Source organism: Kogia breviceps, chromosome 18, assembly GCF_026419965.1.
Source record: "Kogia breviceps isolate mKogBre1 chromosome 18, mKogBre1 haplotype 1, whole genome shotgun sequence".
NCBI lineage: Eukaryota > Metazoa > Chordata > Mammalia > Artiodactyla > Physeteridae > Kogia > Kogia breviceps.
The window spans coordinates 43,327,740-43,342,702 of record NC_081327.1 but is presented as its reverse complement, the minus strand read 5'-3'; the positions used below and the strand labels follow the sequence as shown (position 1 = coordinate 43,342,702).

Genomic DNA, 14,963 nt, shown 5'->3' with positions numbered 1-14,963 from the left:
GAAGGAGGAAGAGGAGGAGAGAGAGGGAACAAGAGATGAATGTCAGCTGAGTTCATTTTTGAAAAGCCACTTGTGATGATCTAAGCCTGCTCTCCATGACTATGGTATAAAGTCACTCAGGAACCTTTTGAGGACCAGACATGGTCTGGTCCTCAAAAGGACATGGCAAATGAACATCCCAGAAGAAGAAAATGAAAGGAAGATGGTATGAAGTAATACAAGGAAACACAAACTGAAAGAGCAGGCTGGGCTTTAGTCTGTGGCAGTAATTTAATGAGGCCTAAAGCCTATGATTGTTAAAATAAAACAGTCAAAAATACCAATGCAGGGGGAAAGGGCAAAAGATACAGTCCTGGCAAAATGGACCCTGGACTCCCATTTCAGGCACCTGGTTCCCATTAATTTCTTATCCCAACAGACTCTTACAGAGCCTCCTGCCTCTCCCTAACCTTGCCTGAGCCAGTATGTAAATTAAACCAACAGCTTTAATCTTTATAACATTATAGCAGAAGGAATGAAGATAGTAAAAGTTTAAGATGGAGCCAGAGTCCATAGGATCCAAATATGTAGTAGCAGAATGCCCCAAGTAGGGAACCGGGACAAAAGAAAGAACTACCATAAAACCAGATTTTATTTCTTCTTTGAACCCCTATCTTCCCTTTACCCCTTTCCAAAATATGCATACATAGGTCACGTTAAGAAAACCCTTTCCAGTTGGCCTTTTTCCAAGACAAGGGTACAGCTGGGCCGAAGGGCCACATGTTGAAGTTATTAATATGCCTATGCCCTTCTCCCCCACCGAGTTTACTGATCAAAGGCCCTGCCAGAGCAGCAATGGATAGCCTCGAATAATGGGAACTGAAATTCTGCTGAAGAAACCAGCTTTGCCAAAACACACTACCTTTTAAAGTGAAACATTCCATGCACATATTAACCTGATTACAGAAAGGAAGGGGGATCTTTTTTCCTTCTGTACCCTGCTAATAATTTTCTGTCAAGTCTGATTTGGCTTTAGCTGCACTCCAAGTTCTTGTGATGTGCCCCGATCACCAGTAAACTAAAAACAGAAGGTGCTGCACTAACTCTGAGACAGGATACTCTGTCCATGAATTCAGACGCTGCAGAATTCAGTTCCTTGCCAACAAGGAAGGCCAGTGACTTCTGCAGTCTCTGACAACCAGCAGCCTGCCTCTGATTCACACAGTCAGCGAAGGAAACACATGGAGAAAATGGTGGAAATAATTAAGGGTTCTTAGAGTTAACAGAAGCATCAACTCATTACATGGGGCCCCTGCCTTCCAAAGGGAGTAAACCATTGTGCTTATTAGAAAAAAACAACCAGTAACAAAAGTGTTTTAAAGTCTCAATCACTTCCAGCTCCAGGTTGAAGAACTGGTTAGGTAACAGAAAAGGGAAGCAAACCAGATTTTAACAAAGCAATATCATTTTTCTGCCCGATAGACAAAAAGAAATGTTTTATGTTTTATTTCACTGTGTTCCAGGATAACCTGGTACCTGCACAGATGAGAAAATTTTGTCCCCAGACAGGGTATCAGAGATCTCGATATTATGCAACTGTCCAAACAGAGAGCCAATCCATGAAGAGTCTGCACATGATGGTCACCTTTCTTTCAGACACATCAGAGGGCAGTTCTTGTTGGAGGATAGTCAGATGCACTACATGGCTTCTTTGGGAGCCTTAAGTACTAGAATGTGGCAAATTGCAAACACTTTTTCATGTTTTACAATCTCTCAAATTCCAAGCTTCTTTTGCATACAGTTATAAACATAAAGAAACACAGACTTCTCTGGGAAGAAATATGTCTTATAAGGAGGATCTCCTCTGTTGCTCTAGTCCTCAGCTTTGCACAAACTAGAAGGTGTGGAGCAGTTGCTATATCCTGGAGAAGGTCCAGAAATGCCCCAGGCAAATAAGAAGTAAATAAAGGGCAGCAATGTTCTAAGCTAGTCATTTTCCATTCGTATTTGGCAACTATGAAAATTATTTTCTAATAAAGACCAAGGAAGATCCTTTTCAGTGATGTCCTGCAAGACTTCAGGCAGGTGTCCTGTCAAAACACATTAAAAACTCAAGGAGAGGGCTTCCCTGGTGGTGCAGTGCTTGAGAGTCTGCCTGCCGATGCAGGGGACATGGGTTCGTGTCCCGGTCCGGGAAGATCCCACATGCTGTGGAGCAGCTAGGCCCGTGAGCCATGGCCACTGAGCCTGCACGTCCGGAGCCTGAGAGGCCTGCATACTGCAAAAAAACCCAAAAAAACAAAAAACAAACTCAAGGAGGTTTTATCTGAAGGGGCCACTGGATAAGCAAAGCTCTCCTATAATTAGACATGATATTCCATTGTCCCTAGTATATCTGCTGGCTTCCTTTTCTTTTTCTTTTTTTGATATGTTGTCCTATTGTGAAAGCTAAGAGATTAACCCAGAGTGGATGTCCTGGATGTCTTGCCTGGGTTTGGTGCTCCTATTGATGGCCCTCCAGCTATTTCCTAGAGTCCTGAAAGATCTGTTGCTTTATAGATTAGAATATCATATTAGCACTGGGGTTTATATTCTCTTCTTCTTGGGCAATCAGAGGAGGCCATATTCTAGATTGGCACTGTTCATAATTTCTTATAGTTATGGTAGAAAAGACAAGAACATGGTGGTTACTTAAAAAATTTACACTTGACCTTTGAATCTCACTTGTATCTAAACAAGGAATGACCTCTGATGGAATTCACAACCACATGAGTCAAGAATCTGCAGTGATTCACTTCTAGGCCTTCAGTAAATAAGAACATGACTTCAAAGTGCTGAGTCCAAACCTAAAACTGAATAAATTGGGATGCTTTGATCTTGAGTGCTTATCTTTATAAATTTTAGCTGTAATGGTTATAATTAGATAGCAAAATGTAGGAAATCATTTGTAAATTCTTGCTAGAGAATCAGTTTCTTGTATGTTAATATAGGCAGTCTTTATATCTAATGGACCTTTAAATTAAAAAAAAAAAAAAAAACTACGACATAAATTACTCTTTAAAAAGAAAGTTAAGAAGTGAAGTTTTGGGGCTTCCCTGGTGGTGCAGTGGGTGGGAGTCCGCCTGCCAATGCAGGGAACACGGGTTCGTGCCCCGGTCCGTGAGGATCCCGCGTGCTGCGGAGCGGCTGGGCCCATGAGCCATGGCCGCTGAGCCTGCGTGTCCAGAGCCTGTGCTCCGCAACGGGAGAGGCCACAACAGTGAGAGGCCCGCATAAAGAAGAAGTGAAGTTTCAGAAAATATTTCATTTCCTTCAGTAGATTTCTTTCATTTATCTTTATCACACTATGTTATGGTATGTTTTACCAAAAGAACGTCTACCAAAAGGCTTGAGCAGCATGACTACTTTACTTGAACTTTTTTTTTTTTTTTTTTTTGCGGTACGTGGGCCTCTCACTGTTGTGGCCTCTGCCGTTGCGGAGCACAGGCTCCGGACGCGCAGGCCCACCGGCCATGGCTCACGGGCCCAGCTGCTCCGCGGCATGTGGGATCTTCCCGGACCAGGGCACGAACCCGTGTCCCCTGCATCAGCAGGCAGACTTTCAACCACTGCGCCACCAGGGAAGCCCCCTTACTTGAACTTTTAACTGTAAAAATATATAGAAGAAGAAAAGTGTATTCCTCAGTGTATTGTAAGGAAGGGTATTTATAACCAGTCACTGGAAATGGGATCCCAAACCACATACATGGAAGGAAACAAGGAAGAAAGGGAGGGAGGGAGAGAAAGAGAAGATGGAGGGGAGAAGGGGAGAGAAGGAGGGGAGAGGAGGAGAAGAAAGAAAAGAAAAAAACAAGCAAGCAAGCTGAGGAATGTATACGGGTAGTCCTCATCATAAAAGGATTTGATACAGCAAGCTAAGGAGGAGTAGGCAAGAGATTGGAACTGGATGAAAACAAAAGATATCATAATGGACCTTTAGGAAAGAGGATTAAGTGAAGTGTTCTCAGCTATATTGGTTTTAACTATTGTATAAAATTTTCTTTCCTTCATATTCCTAGCATTAAAACATTACTGAAATTATTAAGTTTTTACTAAATTACTAAACATATTACTAAATAGGAGCTTCCTTCTGATTGTCTCCATTTTTCCTCCTATGAGTATTGCCATCCAGAAAAGTTTTCCTGAGTGTTTTTAAAAAAGCACATTGTAAGTCACTTATAGCTATCTGAAAGAACAGAACACTTTAAGAAAAACCTTGGAACTGTTTTTAAGGTCTATAAGTGTGCCTGTTTTTAAGTTCTATAAGTGCCTTATGATTCTGGGCACTTGTTAGTGGATTTACTTTGCCTTTATATCCAAGTGATATGGGTGGGAGTAAATTGTCAGGTTTATGGGAGAGAGATGCCTTCATCACCAATAAACATCAAGATCAAACCCAAAGTAGGTCAGTGACACACTTTTAAGCCTCATCAAGTCACCTGTTTAGGTTCTGTTTTTCCCAGAACTATAGTGACTTTTTCATCACTAGTTTGTGATGAAACTCATTATGGTGTCACTGTACCAAAATACTTAAAACCAGGGATGTGAGCTGGTACCACGCATCCCAAAGAGGTAAACAGTGGCTACAAAAGAAGGAGCACTTGCATCTAAATCTCTTCTTCACTGGAGTAAACCTGAGATGAACCCACTTTCTTGGCCCACTGTAATATTAGGCTCATTTAGTATAAGATGTAATTTTTCTTTTCTTGTTTGTTATGTTGTAAATAACATTTTAAAACACATTTTGTAAAAGTAATATACTTGGTATAAAATTCAAACAGTTAAAAGGAAATAAGATGAAAATTAAGTCTCTCCCATCTTTGACCCCCCAGTTCCTCAAACGCAACCACTGTTACTAGTATCTTTTGAATCCATCAGAGATACTCATTGCGCACACACACACACACACACACACTCTTATACATTTATATGTATAAAATAAATATATTTGTTATTTATTTCTATATATAAGCTCTAGTTTATTATTCAACCTGTATTGCATCTTGTATATGTAAAAATCCATTTTACTGTGGAAAACATACACATATACAGAGAAGGGCTTAAAATACTTAAAAGTACAGTTTAACCAAATCATATAAAGGAAAAACTTATCACCCAGTTTAAGAAACAGAACTCCAGAACTCCGGAAACACTTTCCTGTTTCCACATGCCCCTTTCTCATCACCACCTTTAGAGTAGAGGTAACCACTGTCCTGGCTTTCATGGAAATTACATTCTTGCTTTTCTTTAAAGTTTTACTTTGTAAGTCTTGATCTATGAATAAAAGTTTCCGGTATGAGGTCTTCACAAAAAGGGCTGCTAGAATAATGTTTTTGTACTGCAAGTGAGTACCTGTTGGTGAGTTTCTTTAGGGTATACAAATAGGAGTGGAATTGCTGTGTCATATGTCATGCATATCTCTGTCTTTACTGTATAATGCCAGAGTGTTGTCCAATTTACATGCCCACATCAGTTTTTAAGAGTTTTCAAAACTCTTAAACTCCAGTAGCAACATTTGGTATTGTCAGATTTTAGCTAATCTTGTGGATATGTAATAGTATCATGTTGTGCTTTTAATCTGTATTCCCCTGATTACTGATGAGATTATCTTTTCAGATGTTAATCGGCCTTTTGAATTTCTTCTTTTGTGAAATGCCTGTTGAGGTTTTTTGCCGATTTATCCACTTGTGTGTTGTTTTCTTAATGACTTTAGTAGGAGTTCTTTGTATATGGGAATACTAGTACTTTGTTTAGTTATACATGTTGCAAATGCTTTCTCCTCCTCTGTGGCTTACATTTCATATTCTATCTAGTGTCTTTTGATAAGCTGAAGAAGTTCTTAATACAGTCAAATTTATCAGCATCTCCCTTTCTTCATAAATGATGTTTTAAAAAGAAATCTCTACCCTACCCCAAGTTCATGAAAATATTCTTCTATATTATCCTCTAAAAATTTTATATTGTTTTGCTGAAAGAGATTTTAGGTCTATAATCCATCTGTAGAAAATGATGCTACAGAGGGGTCCAGTTTCATATTTTTTCACCCATGGATACCCAGTTTTTCTAGTACCTTTTATTGAAAGGACCATTGTTACTTACCCTACTGCTCTGAATGTTGTCATAAGTTAAGTATCCATATATGTGTGGGTCTATTTCTGGGCTCTCTATTCTATGTTCTGTTTGTCCATCTATGCATCTATTCACACTGTTTTAATTACTATAAGCTCTATTACAAGCCTTTATGTCTGGTAGAACAAGATAGTCTACGTGTTTATTCTTCAAGAGTGTTATGGTTCTTTTTGGTCTTTTGTATTTCCATGTCTTAGTCTGTTCAGGCTGCTATAACAAAATACCACAGACTGGGTAGGTTACAAACAGAAATTTATTTCTCCCAGTTCTGGATGCTAGAAGTCCAAGATCAGGAGGCCACCACAGTCAGGTGAGGGCTCTCTTCCAGGTTGCAGACTTCTTGTTGTATCCACATGTGGCAAATGAATGAACTAGCCCTCTGAGGCCTCTTTTATAAGGGTACTAATCCGATTCATGAGGGCTCTGCTCTTATGACCTAATCACTTCCCAAAGACCCCCACTGGCTAATACCACCACCTTGGACATTAGGTTTTCCACTTACGAATTTTGGGGAAGAGACAAAGATTTAGACCATAACACAATATAAATTTTAGAATTAGCTTATTGAATTGGCTACAATGTAGCCCGTTGAGTTTTTGATGGGTATGATATTGAATCATATACATCAAATTAGAGGGAATTGACAATTTTGAAAAAGAAGAACAAAGCTAGAGGACTTACTGTACCTGATCTCAAGACTTACTAAGAAGCTATAGTAATCAAGACAATGCAGTGTCAATTTGGATAGATATAGAGATGAATTATACAGAATAGAGTCCAGAAATAGTACCACACATATGTGGTCAATTGATTTTCAACAGAGATGCAAAGGTAATTCAATGGAGGAATGATATTTCCAACAAATGGTACTGGAACAATTCGACATCTATATGCAAAATAATAATAATAATAATAGAATAGCAAAACCCATGCTTCACATCCTATACAAAAATAATAACTCAGAATGAATCATAGCTTTAAATGTAAAATCTAAAATTCTAAGATTTCTAGAAGAAGATGTAGGAGAAAGTCTTTAAAAGTCTAAAGTGACCTTAGATTAGCACAGATTTCTTGGATCACAGAAGGTACATACCACAGAAGAAAAATTGACAAATTGTCTTGAAATTTTAAAACTCTGGTATTCAAAATACAATGTTAGTAAAATAAAAAGATGCATGGCAAATAAGCACATGAATAGATAGTCCAAGTTATTAGTCATAAGAGAAACACAAAATTGCAGTGAGATACCAGTTCACACATTTTAGAATGTTGTAATTTAGAAAAACTGACACTACCAAGTACTAGTGGGTGTGCAAAGCAAGTGGAACTCCCATTGTGGATGGGAATGTAAATTGGTATTATCATTTTAGAAAAGCGGCAGTGTATTAATTATCAGTTGCCACATAAATTATATACACTTAGCTGTTTAAAACAACACATGTGTGATATCAGAGTTTCTATGACTCAAGATTCTGGGCTGAGCTTTACTGAGTCCTCTGTTTAGGGTCTCTAACAAGACTGCAGTCAAGGTGGCAGTCATGCTTGGAGTCTTGTGTGAGGCTCAAATGGGGAAAGATCTGATTTCAAGCTCATGTCATTGTTGGCAGGATTCAGCTCCTTGTGGGCCATCAGACTGAGAGCCTCAGTTCATTGTTGGCTGTTGGTTGCCCTCAGTTTCTTGCTAATGGGCTAATTCATATGACATCTTACTTCATCAGAACCAAGAAGAGAATAAATAGAGGAAGTCTGCTAGCAAGACGAAAGTTAAAATTTTATGTAATATAATCATGGAAGTGACATCCTGTCACTTTTGCCGTGTTCTATTGGTTAGAAGCAGGTTCCACCTACACTCAAGGGAATCGTATTACACAGGGCATAAATACTAGGAGGCTGGGATAATTGCGGGTATCTTAGAGTCTGTCTACCAGAGGTATCTTCTTATAAAGTTATATTTTACATTTACCATAAAACCCAGCAATCCCATGCCTAGGTATTTACTCAAGAGAAAATAAAACATATGTCCACACAAAGATCTGCACATGAATGTTTATGGCAGCTTTATTAAAAATTGTCCCAAACTGGAAAAGACCCAAATATCCATCAGCTGGTGAATGGGTAACTAAATCATGGTATAGCCACACAGTGGAACACTATTCCATGAAAAAAAAAGGAACTGTTGACACATTTAACAACATAGATGAATCTCCAAAGCCTTATCCTTTAGTGAAAGAAACCAGACACAAAAGGCTACCTACTGTATACTTCTGTTTATATTATATTCTTCTCTAAAAGGTAAAGCTATAGGGAAAGAAAACAAATCAGTGGTGCTTGAGATGGGGATTGGAAGAGGACTGACAACAAAGGAGGGAACTTTTCCGGGGTAATGGAAATATCTTATATGTTGATTTTGGTGGTAGTGATCCAACATATACATTTGTCAAAACTCATAAAACTGTACACCTAAAAAGGATGATTTTTACTGTGTTTAGATTATACCTCAGTAGATTTGACTTAAAATAAGTCTGTAGTACTCAAGGATTTTTTTTTTGAAGGCACTAGAGTTTGAGGTTTGGCTAGTGGGTGTATTTTATTTTCCTAACGAAGTTATGAAAATTAAAAACTTAAATGTTTGTTTCTCTTTCTGAATGCTGATTTCTCCTCTATGGCAAGAATGCCTTCTCAATTTATAGACCATTTATTGAACTGATTGAACATTCAGCTCTTTCGGTGTCATATTTTGAATATTGACTACAAATGCATAAATACATGAAACTTAAAAAAAAATTAAAACCATCATTCTTAACACACAAAAGCCTAATGGGGATCAGTACTTTCACATGCTTCATGGACAATACAAGAAGTATAAAGGATTTTAACTCCATTTACCCTCTTCTGACCTAAATGCTAATGTTGTGTATTTAAATTCTATGTATTTTTAAAAGCTACACAGCTATTTTTTATACCATCAGCATTCATTTATTTATTGTTATTGTTAAGAAGTAATTGACATATAACATTGTTAGTTTTAGGTGTGCAACATAATGATTTCATATATGGGTATATTGCAGAATGACTGCCAAGGTAAGTTTAGTTAAAATCCATTACCACGCATTGTTACACTTTTTTGTCTGTGTAAGAACTTTTAAGATCTACTATCTTAGCAACTTTCAAATTTACAATACAGTATTGTTAACAGAACTATAGTCACCATGCTATACATTACACCCCTGGGACTTAATTATCTTCTACCTGGAAGATTGTACCTTTTGACCACCTTCACTCATTTTACCCACTCCCCCAGCCTCTAGCAACCACCAATCTGTTTGCTATATCTTTAAGTTTGGTTTTTTGATTCCACATATAAGTAGGATCTTATGATATTTGTCCTTCTTTGACTTATTTTACTTAGTATAATGCCCTAAATGTTACCATCCATGTTGTTGCAAATAACAGGATTTCCTTCTTTCTTATAGCTGAATAATATTCCATCTTATATATATATAACATTTTCGCTATCCATTCATCCATTGATGGACATTTAGATTGTTTTCATGTCTTGGCTATTGTAAATGATGTTGCAGTGAATATGGGGTGCAGATATCTTTTTGAGATAGTGATTTCACTTCCTTTGGATAAATACCTAGAACTGGAATTGCTGAATCATATGGTAGTTATATTTTTAATTTTTTGAGGAACTTCTATACTGTTTTCCATAGTGGCTGCACCAATTAAAAAAAAATTATTGGAGTATAGTTGATTTACAATGTTGTGTTAGTTTCAGGTGTAAGGCAAAGTGATTCAGTTATACAAATACACATTCTTTTTCAGATTCTTTTCTCATATAGGTTATCACAGAATATTGAGTTGGGTTCCCTGTGATATACAGTACATCCTTGTTGATTATCTGTCTTATATATAGTAGTGTGTGTGTGTTAATCCCAAACTCCTGATTTTACCCTCCCCCCACATTTCCCCTTTGGTAACTTTGTTTTTGATATCTAAAAGTCTGTTTCTGTTTTGTAAATAAGTTCATTTGTATCATTTTTAAAAATTAGATTCTGCATATGAGTGATGTCATATGATATTTGTCTTTCTCTGTCTGACTTACTTAGCATGATAATCTCTGGGTCCAATCATGTTGCTACGAATGGCATTATTTCATTCTTTTTTATGGCTGAGTAATATTCCATTGTATATATGTACCACATCTTCTTTATCCATGCCTCTGTCGATGGACATTTAGGTTGCTTCCATGTCTTGGCTATTGTAAATAATGCTGCAATAAGCATTGAGGTGCATATTATCATTTCTACTTATAGTTTTCTCCAGATATATGCCCAGGAGTGGGATTGCTGGATCATATGGTAGTTCTGTTTTTAGGTTTTTAAGGAACCTCCATACTGTTCTCCATAATGGTTGTACCAATTTACATTTTCACTAACAATATAGGAAGGTTCCCTTTTCTCCACACCCTCTCCAGCATTTATTGTTTGTAGACTTCTTGATGATGGCCACTCTGACCGGTATGAGGTGATATCTCTTTGTACTTTTTGATTTGCGTTTCTCTGATACTGATGTTGAGCATCTTTTCATGTGCTTTTTGGCCATCTGAATGTCTTCTTTGGAGAAATGTCTATTTAGAGCTTCTGCCCATTTTCTGTTTAGGTTGTTTGGTTTTTTTGACATAGAGCTGTGTGAGCTATTTGTATATTTTGGAAATAAATCCCTTGTCAGTCACTTCATCTGCAAATATTTTCTAGCATTCTGTGTCTTGTCTTCTCATTTGCTTATGGCTTCTTTCACTGTGCAGAACCTTTTAAGTTTAATTAGGTTCCTTTTGTTTATTTTTGGTTTTATTTTCATCACTCTAGAAGGTGGGTCAGAAAAGATCTTGCTGCAATTTATGTCAAAGAGTGTTCTACCTATGTTTTCCTCTAAGAGTTTTATAGTGTCCAATTTACATTTAGGTCTTTAACCCACTTTGAGTTTATTATTGTGTATGGTGTTAGAGAATGTTCTAGTTTCATTCTTTTACATGTAGCTGTCCAGTTTTCCCAGCACCACTTACTGAAGAGACTGTCTTTTCTCCAGTGTATATTCTGGCCTCCTTTGTAATAGATTAATTGACCATACGTGTGTGGTTTTATTTCTGGGCTTTTTATCCTGTTCCATTGATGTATATTTCTGTTTTTGTGCCAGTACCATATGTTTTGATGACTGTAGCTTTGTAGTATAGTCTGAAGTCAGGGAGCCTGATTCCTCCAGCTGTATTTTTCTTAAGATTGCTTTGGCTATTCGAGATCTTTTGTGTGTCCATACAAATTTTAAAATTCTTTTGTTCTAGTTCTGTGAAAAATGCCATTGGTAATTTTAAAAAGATTGCATTGAATCTGTAGATTGCTTTGAGTAGTAGAGTAATTTTGACAGTATTGATTCTTGCAATTCAAGAACATGGTATATCTCTTCATCTTTTGGTGTCATTAATTTCTTATCTTACAGTTTTCAGAGTACAGGTCTTTTGCCTCCTTAGGTAGGTTTATTCCTAGGTATTTTATTCTTTTTGATGCAGTGGTAAATGGGATTGTTTCCTTAATTTGTCTTTATGATCTTTTGTTGTTAGTGTATAGCAATGCAAGAGATATCTGTGTATTAATTTTGTATCCTGCAACCTTACCGAATTCATTGATGAGCTCTAGTAGTTTCTGGTAGCATCTTTAGGATTTTCTATATAGTATAGTATCATGTCATCTGCCAACAATGACAGTTTTACTTCTTTTCCAGTTTGGATTCCTTCTATTTCATTTTCTTCTCTGATTGCCATGGCAAGGACTTCCAAAACTATGTTGAATGAAAATGGCAAGCGTGTGCATCCCTGTCTTGTTCCTCATCTTTGAGGAAATGCTTTCAGCTTTTCGCTGTTGAGTATGATATTAGCTGTGGGTTTGTCATATATGGCCTTTATTATGTTGAGGTAGATTCCCTCTATACCCACTTTCTGGATAGTTTTTATCATAAGTTGGTGTTGAATTTTGTCAAAAGCTTTTTCTGCATCTACTAAGATGATCATGTGGTTTTTCTTCTTCAATTTGTTAACATGGTGTATCACACTGATTTGCAGATATTGAGGAATCCTTGCGTCCCTTGGGTAAATCCCACTTGATTATGGTGTATGATCCTTTTAATGTGTTGTTGGATTTGGTTTGCTAGTATTTTGTTGAGGATTTTTGTGTGTGTGTTAATCAGTGATATTGGCCTATAATTTTCTTTCTTTCTTTTTGTGGTATCTTTGGTTTTGGTTATCAGGGTGATGGTGGCCTCACAGAGTGAGTTTGGGAGTGTTCCTTCCTCTGCAATTTTTGGAAGAGTTTCAGAAGGATAGATGTTAACTCTTCTCTAAATGTTTGATAGAATTCACCTGTGAAGCCATCTGGTCCTGGACCTTTTGTTTGTTGTGCGTTTTTTAATCACAGTTTCAACTTCAGTGCTTGTGAATGGTTTGTTCATATTTTCTGTTTCTTCCTGGTTCAGTTTTGGAAGACTGTACCTTTCTAAGAATTTGTCCATTTCTTCTAGGTTGTCCATTTTATTGGCATATAGTTGCTTGTAGCAGTCTCTTATGATCCTGTGTATTTCTGTGGTGTCCATTGTAATTTCTCCTTTTCCATTCTAATCTTATTGATCTGAGTCCTCTCCCTTCTTTTCTTGATGCGTCTGGCTAAAGGTTTATGAATTTTGTTTATCTTCTTAAAGAACCAGCTTTTAGTTTCATTGATCTTTTCAGAAAAGGGACTGGACAGATGTGATGAGATAGATGTCATCTAGTGAATGACATTAGTTAAGGCTTTAAATATAGAGGGAAAAGTACAGGGTGTGTTTGGAAGGTAGACTGGTGTTAGTGGAGCAGATTATCTGCAGATAAGCATAGTGGGAAGGGTACCCTGGAACAAATCTTGAGAGTTTTAAAAGCAGGTAATGAGTTAACACTTAAGTTTTTCACTTATCATGGATATATTATTATATTACCAATTTAAGTAGGATCAAATATCTGCCAAAATAATAAACATAACAAACAAATATAAGTTGACTTTCACAAGAATGACTAGTGTCTGCTGAGGCCAGATTTTTAGCATTCTTCTGTGTTACTTATAAGGTAAGCCCTTTGAGTGCAATGAATTCATCTCAGAGTAAGAACCACACTTCCAAGTTAATGGATTTCCTTGAGCCACATTTAGTTAGCCTGAAAAATGATCTGTGTGAAGGACGTCATTGAAATAAAAGTGTTTCTTTTTTACTTGAATTACCTTTATGAATAGTGATAACCCTTATATCAAGGGGGAAGAGCTGAAATAGTGTTTTACTGTCAGTCATACCTCTGCTTCATGGGCTGACTTACAACTTCAAAACCTAACTGGTTTTTCCACTCTATGTGGCATTATGGCAAGGCAAAACGTGGCCAGAATTATGCATTTACCTACATTTCTTTCACTGCTCATCACTGTGATTAAGCAAAAGGATGAAGCAGTTTCAAGCTTTGATCCTACAAGTGAGTCAGCATCCATCATGTTCAGGGAAGTCTGTTGGGGAAATCAGACTCTTAAGTTAATCACACCTTTTAGGAAATTTCATAAGCATAGGTAGTGACTTAGAAAGGTATGCAGGACTCTTACTATATATATCTAAAAACTATATTTGACTTCTACTTTCAGCTGAGATGAAGCAATAGAGACCAGATGTACCTTTCCCAGCTGAAACAACTAAAAAGACAAGACAAAATATATTAAAGAATGGTTCTTGAGACACTGGACACCATACAGTTAAGAACAGTGATCCCTGAGAGATGAGAAACAAATAAGGTAAGCCCTTTGATTATCCCACCCTACTGCCTTAAAGAGAGTTTCCAGGTTACAACTTAGGGTGAGGAATCTAGGTGGAATCCAGCACACCCTGAGCTGAGGAGATAAAGGTGAGTCTGGGAAAAGCAAGGCAGCTAGAATTTGCAGGACAGAGTACCAGAGAAGCAAGACCTCTGGAGATCTTCACAGGGTCCTCCATGATTATTCAGAAAAGTGATGACCGGTGCATGCATGTTAGGAAACTACTTGAGGCTGAGAAAGAACCAGCCCAAAAGGTAAGAGGGAACAGCACCTGATGCACATACAGGGTCAGAAAAAGTTCATGGAACATTTGAGTAGAGTTCTCAGAAGTTTCCTTCTTCAGTAATGGGGAATAATTAGCCCTTGGTTAGTGTGCTGGTCCTGCCCAACAAAACTTAAAAATAAGGTATGAAGGGACCAAACTGTTTCTAAGTAGCTTAAGCACATCCCAGAATAAACTGGAAATTTATAGGAATACAAAAATATCCAGCATTCAACAAGGTAAAATTCACAATAACTGGTATCCAATCAAAGATTACTAGACTTCTAAAGAGGCAAGAAAACACAATTCTTCATGAGGAAAATAATCAAACCAACTTAGAACTTACATAGATTAGCAGAGGATGACAGTAAAGCAGTTATTTTAACTGTATGTGATATGTTCAAAAATTAAGTAGAGACATGGAAGGTCAAAAATGAAGCACATTCATTCCCCGTATGGGCTACCAAAAAAAAAAAAAAAAAAAGAAGCAGCACACAGAGTAGAGTGCCCTGCCTCCAAAAAAGAAACCTCACCAAACCAGAGCACCAGTAAACTATGAGTTAACTTAAAACGGTCTAATACATATATAATTGGAATCCCTGAAGGTGAAGGGGAGAAGGAATGAAGTAGACAGAAAAAAAAAAAAAGAAAAAAAAAAGATTTGAAGAAATAATGGTTGA

At 37.2% G+C, this 14,963-nt stretch overlaps 1 long non-coding RNA gene across 10 annotated transcripts in view; it reads left to right on the top strand.

Moving 5' to 3' along the window:
• The window catches only part of LOC131744416 (uncharacterized), a 198,617-nt gene that overhangs the window by 139,129 nt on the left and 44,525 nt on the right, over positions 1 to 14,963 (top strand). For all 10 annotated transcript variants that reach the window (XR_010837967.1, XR_010837966.1, XR_010837962.1 and 7 more), the window contains one exon: positions 13,854 to 14,000. This is a non-coding gene — a long non-coding RNA (uncharacterized lncRNA). The remainder of the gene's footprint in view (positions 1 to 13,853; positions 14,001 to 14,963) is intronic.